The sequence below is a fragment of the Scyliorhinus torazame genome, chromosome 17, assembly GCF_047496885.1.
Source record: "Scyliorhinus torazame isolate Kashiwa2021f chromosome 17, sScyTor2.1, whole genome shotgun sequence".
NCBI lineage: Eukaryota > Metazoa > Chordata > Chondrichthyes > Carcharhiniformes > Scyliorhinidae > Scyliorhinus > Scyliorhinus torazame.
In genome coordinates, this window is record NC_092723.1 from 187,183,297 (window position 1) to 187,189,845 (window position 6,549).

Consider the following 6,549-nt stretch of genomic DNA (forward strand, 5'->3'; position numbering starts at 1 on the left):
CCTGGAGTCTCAGGTAAGTCACCTCACTCAACCTCCTAACTACCTTATCGGGGCCGCTGAATTTCACTTTCAGACGTTCACCCGCAAAGGCAACAATACCAATACCTCATCTCCAGCTCGGAATGTACTGGACCTGGCATGTTTGTCTGCCCACATTTTCATTCTGGCTCCAGAAACTTTAAATGCTCCTGTGAGTCTTTCCAGAAACGTGGACACATAATCCAACATTGACGATTCGTGTCTTTGTTATAGAAACTTCTCTTTTATCAACTCGAATGGCCCCCGTACTTCATGGCCAATTCAAATTGCTCGGAGAATTCCTGGTGGCAAATAGTAAAATATCCAATCCCTTGTTCCAATCTCTTGCATGTTCAAGGCAATCAGCCCTAATCCTGGTTTTGAGAGTCTGATGATATCTCTCCTGAGTTTGTGGGTGTTAGGCTGTTGATTTTAATTGTTTGGTACCTAAACTATGAATTATGTCTGGGAAAATTTTAGACAAAAAGTTAGAACCCTGCTCAGATCGTACTTCTAAGGGTAAGCCATAGCGTGTGAAAAACTGCACCAACTTCTCCACTACTTCCTTAGCAATAATTGTTCTTAAAGGTACAGCTGCAGTAAATCAGATGGTCATATCTATGACCGTAAGAATATGCTGATGCCCTGCCCTCATTTTCGGCAAAAGTCCTACACAATCTACCAATACCCCACTGAATGGTTCTTCAAACGCTGCTATGGATATTAAAGGCGCTGGTCTAATCACACGTTGTGGTTTACCGATTACCTGACAGGTGTGCCACCTTCTACAGAATCGCACTATATCCTCGTGCAGTCCTGGCCACGGAAAAATGCCTGTTTACTGATGCCTGAGTTCTCCGAATTGCCACATGTCCTGCCATGGGTATCTCATATATCACCTGCAGTACCTCCGTTTAATATTTGGGCGGTACCACAATTTGATAAACGACCGTCCATTGCTCATCCACAGGTCAATGAGGATGTCTCCACTCCCTCGTCAGAAATCCGTTCTTAATTTAACAGCACCCTGGAACCCCCTCAGTCTCACCTTCTGTGAGAGCTGACTGTGCTAATCTTTGTAACTGGATCTGTCTCCTGGGCCACAATTAATCCGACCAAACAGCTCCTCCGAATAATCCCCATTCTCAAGCATCGTTTCAGCCTCTCTATCATCAGATTGTGGTGTGACTTTAATCTCTGATGGTGAACTTTGTTTAGCCATTGCCCTGGTAACCATGACGGAAACATATCTGGAAATTGTTCCTGTAACTATGTTCTGACTCCTTATCTACCCTTGGACTCTGTAATCATGGGTGAAGCTACAACCTTCAGTCCTGTCAAAATCATTCCCCAAAAGTAAGTCAACTCTGTCCACTGGTAACTTCTTAAGCATTCCGACAACTACTGGGCAAAAAATACATCATACTCCAATTGTACTTTATACAATGGAGCTGGCAGAGAATCTCCATTTATCCCATTCACAAATACCTTTTAGCTTTCATTAAACTTTCTGGAGGAAAATCTCTCTCCAGTGAGAGAGTTTGCATACCACCTGTGTTCCTTAAAATAGTTATGGGTTTGGCTACATCAGTTGATGAAAATGGGGTGATCTCCCCTTAGATAAAAACCCTGCATATTTTTCATCTACATCATTCAACACACCTGCTCCCACAGCAATGTTTACCTCAGGTCTCCAAAATTCAATTAGAGCTACAGGGCACAATTCTCCGTAGAAATGTCTCAGTGTGGTAGTGAGCAGGAATTGCCGTGAGCTTCCTGGCGCTTGTGCCAGCGAGGCCGGCAATGCAATCCAACATTAATTAGTCCACTTAGCGAGGCCTCAAGGGTCTCTCGCAGCAAATGATGACTCACCTGTTGATTCACCGGAACAGCGCCTGCCAGCGCCCCCCCCCCCAACAAGATTGAACAGCAATTAAGTGCCGCATAAACAGCAATGGCTTACACCGGGCAGCACGAGTGAGTAAACACCAATGCCCCCCTCCCCCCCCCCCAAGGTGGAATCCACACTCCCCATCACCCTAGGTGACTCCCAGCCCTCCCTCCCCCTCGACTCCCCCTTAAGAACCCCCCCCCCCCCCCAAACCCACCTTGACTGTCCCTCTCCCACCACTCTGAACCATGCATGTGGCTAACGATGCCTTCTCTGTGTCCCCGCAGGAAAGGCTCTCCCACATTCGCCGGGAGAGGGCCCAGACTGGCAGTGGGGTGCCGGACATAAGAATCCACACCTCATTCGAGGAGTGGGCCCTGGAGATGACCAGATTATGGATTAGCTCAGAATCGTCAACCATTATTGCTGCTTGTCTCATGGTTATAAACCCTTTGGTCTTCAACATGGATTCTTATCACAGAATGCAGTGAATTCTTAAATCCCTTTAAGAGAATTACTTCTCGCAGTGCCTCATTGGTAGTTTCAACTCCCAATGCTCATGTCCATCAATTAAATTTGTTCTGCTTACCCCTTTCAAATTAAACATAAATCTAACCCAATTATTTTTTCCAATTAAGGGGCAATTTAGCGTGGCCGATCCACCTAGCCTGCACATCTTTGGGTTGTGGGGGTGAAACCCACGCAAACACGGGGAGAATGTGCAAACTCCACACGGACAGAGACCCAGAGCCGGGATCGAACCCAGGTCCTCGGCGCTGTGAGGCAGCAGTGCTAACCACTGTGACACCGTGCCTCTCGTTTTGTTTGTTTTTTGTGTGTCGTCCGGCCGCTGTGGGTGTTGCATGGTCTCATCCTCATCATTTTAATTGTCTCCCCCTCAGAGGTTGTCCTTGAGAGAATTTTGGGACTTTGGTGGGGGTAGGGTTGTAATATCCTGCGCGGGACTCATCCACCTGGGAATGATTGTTCTCTGTGCTCATTGGGTCTGTGAGCTCCCTGCTATGGGCGGGTCGCTTAACCAGTGCGAGTACAAAAGTTCAGCCACTGGAGAGTCGATGAGAAAGGAGAGAGGACCGAGTGAGGTATAAGAGGACCGAGTGAGGTATAACCGGGCCTCGTGTTGCTGTTGCTGCTGAATAAAAATACTTTTCTGAAACTTGTCGGACTCACCTCGCTTTATCATACTTGTCCTTCTTTAAAAGAACAAAAATGCCTCGCACGGAGTAGGAGGAAGCAATCCAAAAACAAGTCACGATGTGATGTAAGAGAATGATGTAGAGATGCCGGCGTTGGACTGGGGTGAGCACAGTAAGAAGTCTCACAACACCAGGCTAAAGTCCAACAGGTTTGTTTCGAATCACTAGCTTTCGGAGCACTGCTCCTTCCTCAGGTGAATGAAGAGGTAGGTTCCAGAAACATATATATAAACAAAGTCAACAATGCAAGACGATACTTTGAATGCGAGCATTTGCAGGTAATTAAGTCTTTACAGATCCAGACAGAGTAACTGGAGAGAGGGGTAATCCCAGGTTAAAGGGTGTGAATTGTCTCAAGCCAGGACAGTTGGTAGGATTTCACAAACCCAGGCCAGATGGTGGGGGATGAATGTAATGCGACATGAATCCAAGGTCCCTGTTGAGGCCGTACTCATGTGTGCGGAACTTGGCTATAAGTTTCTGCTCGGCGATTTTGCGTTGTCACGCGTCCTGAAGGCCGCCTTGGAGAACGCTTACCCGGAGATCAGAGGCTGAATGTCCTTGACTGCTGAAGTGTTCCCCGACTGGAAGGGAACATTCCTGCCTGGCGATTGTCGTGCGATGTCCGTTCATCCGTTGTCGCAGCATCTGCATGGTCTCGCCAATGTACCACGCTTCGGGACATCCTTTCCTGCAGCGTATGAGGTAGACAACGTTGGCCGAGTTGCACGAATATGTACCACGTACCTGGTGGGTGGTGTTCTCACGTGTAATGGTGGTATCCATGATGATCTGGCACGTCTTGCAGAGATTGCCATGGCAGGGTTGTGTTGTACCTCATGGTCGCTGTTCTGAAGGCTGGGTAGTTTGCTGCAAACAATGGTCTGTTTGAGGTTGCGCGGTTGTTTGAAGGCTAGTAGTGGGGGTGTGGGGATGACCTTGGCAAGATATTCGTCTTCATCGATGACGTGTTGAAGGCTGCGAAGAATATGTCGTAGCTTCTCCGCTCCGGGGAAGTACTGGACGACGAAGGGTACTCTGTTGGTTGTGTCCCGTGTTTGTCTTCTGAGGAGGTCAGTGCGGTTTTTTGCTGTGGCGAGTTGGAAATGTTGATCGATGAGTCGAGCGCCATATCCCGTTCATACTAGGGCATCGTTCAGCGTCTTTGGATGTCTGTTACGTTCCTCCTCGTCTGAGCACATCCTGTGTATATGGAGGGCTTGTCCATAAGGGATGGCGTCTTTGATGTGTTTAGAGTGGAAGCTGGAGAAGTGGAGCATCATGAGGTTATCCGTGGGTTTGCGGTAAAGCAAAGTGCTGAGGTGACCGTCCTTGATGGAGATGAGTGTGTCCAAGAATGCAACCGTCCTTGGTGAGTCTGATGGTGGGATAAAAAAGCCTGTTGTGATGTGTTGAAAATGTTATTCACCCAGCTGAAAGCTACAGGCAGACGCGCAGGACGGAGAAGGTTATATTTACAAAGTTGGGCTATAACAGATTTATATTCTCCACATGCTGAGCTGAAACCACACTTGAGGTCTGGGGAGATGAATATTACACTTCCACAGGAGTATAGTTGACCTTTTCCTTGAGGCAGGCAGATAAGTTGCTCCCTCACACGACCGTGAGGCAGTTTTAGAATTATCGGCCTTACGAGCTCGCAGTGCTGCAGTTTGACACCAAAACAATCAGCTCGATCCACTGCCACTGCTGAATCACAACTCTCCTCACTGAAAACCTCCAAACAAAATGCCTCAGTAAAAGCTGCAGCATTTCCCCCATTCCGCACCCGTGAATAATTTTAAGGCGGAAGTGGTTAGATTCCTGCTGGGTAAAGGAATCAGATGTTATCGGGGAGTAGATGGGAACGTGGAACACGGAACACAAACATGATCTTATTGATGGAAGAACAGGCTCGAGGGGCCGAATGGCCAACTTCTGCTCCTATTTCGTGTGTTCAAATTACAGTTTTGTAAATGTAGTCAACTTGCACTTTAATGAGGCCCGATGTGGTTTATTTGTGATCTAGTCCTGAAGCATTTGCGCCCCATCACCTAACATCCTCTGAGAGTACCCCAGGCCCCAAGTTGGGTCCACGTCCCGCAGAATCAGGCATGTGCAGGGAGACATCTGGGCTGGATTCTCTGCATCCGACAGCGGAATCGCAGCCGGTGCCGCGGAAAATCAACCGGGGGGGTTTCCCGATTCTCCGGGCCCCGAAAAGCGGAGTATCCTCTCCCTGTGGCCATTGCTGGAGGCCTGCTCCGGCTCTCGACCGGCGGAAGTTCCGATGGCGTGGATCTAACATGGTCCTGCCGGCCGGGATACTAGCATGGCGGCTGCGGACTCAGTCTGCGGCCGCCCTGGCCAGGGGCGGGCCGATCGGAGGGCAGGGGGGCCTTATGCGGACCGGGCAATTTTTATGCGGGCGGTCTGGGGCGGGCACGCGGCCGATCGGGGGAACTATGTTTAAGGTCCAGCTCCACGGTCTGAGTTTGCCATGGTGCGGCCGCTGGAGGTCGCCGCCATGCGCATGCGTGGCCTCTGACCCGGAAGACCGGGGGGGCCATATCTGCAGCAAATGCTGCTAGTTTCCCGCTGATGCATGATCAATCACTACTGAAGCGAGATTCTAGTCCAATTGATGGCTTTAATGAACAAGTAGTTACCACAGTAGCTCCGGTACAGAATGACTGCTGTGGGTGAAACACAGACTCTTATGCTCCGCCTGCTGGGCGGAACCAGCAGGCAGGTTCCAGCACTCATACTACAGTATAAGGTACATCCCACCTAGGTACCGCGATACCCCTAATATAGCCAACCACACACGCTGGCCCCCTGCAGGACTCAGAATAAGTGACCCTTTCACACCACTTTTTCTATCGTGAAAGGCAACAGTTTTTACGACGGTGAGGAGACGGTGAGAAGTCCCAAAAACAGAGAATCCAGCCCCATGTTCGCCCAGATGTGTTCCAGACCAGCGTGAATTCCGGACCAGCGTGAATTCCCGCCGGTGATGTGGCTGATTGGACAGCGGGGAACAATTCATTCTGCGCCTTCATCTGCATCCAATGACAGGATGCCAAGCGGTTTTATACCGGCCTGTGGCGGGATTGGCGAACCACCGCGATGGCCAGGAGAACATGTTCCCGCCATCTTTCTTCACCAGTGGGAAACCAACTTCTCAGCTCCCGCTGCAACCCCCTCCCCCGACGATTAAACAAACCACCGGCAGGACTGGAAAATCCCAGCCCTTAACCCTGCTTTCCCCTCTGCGGCTGAGCACTCAGCTGATTACTTCCAGCACTCCTGGTTCAACCAGCAAATGCTCACAATGTTTCTGCACAAGAGAAATTGAACAGTTTCAGCAGAGGAGCAACTGCAAGAAATAGAATGAAAAGAAATGACCTCCACATCTAAACA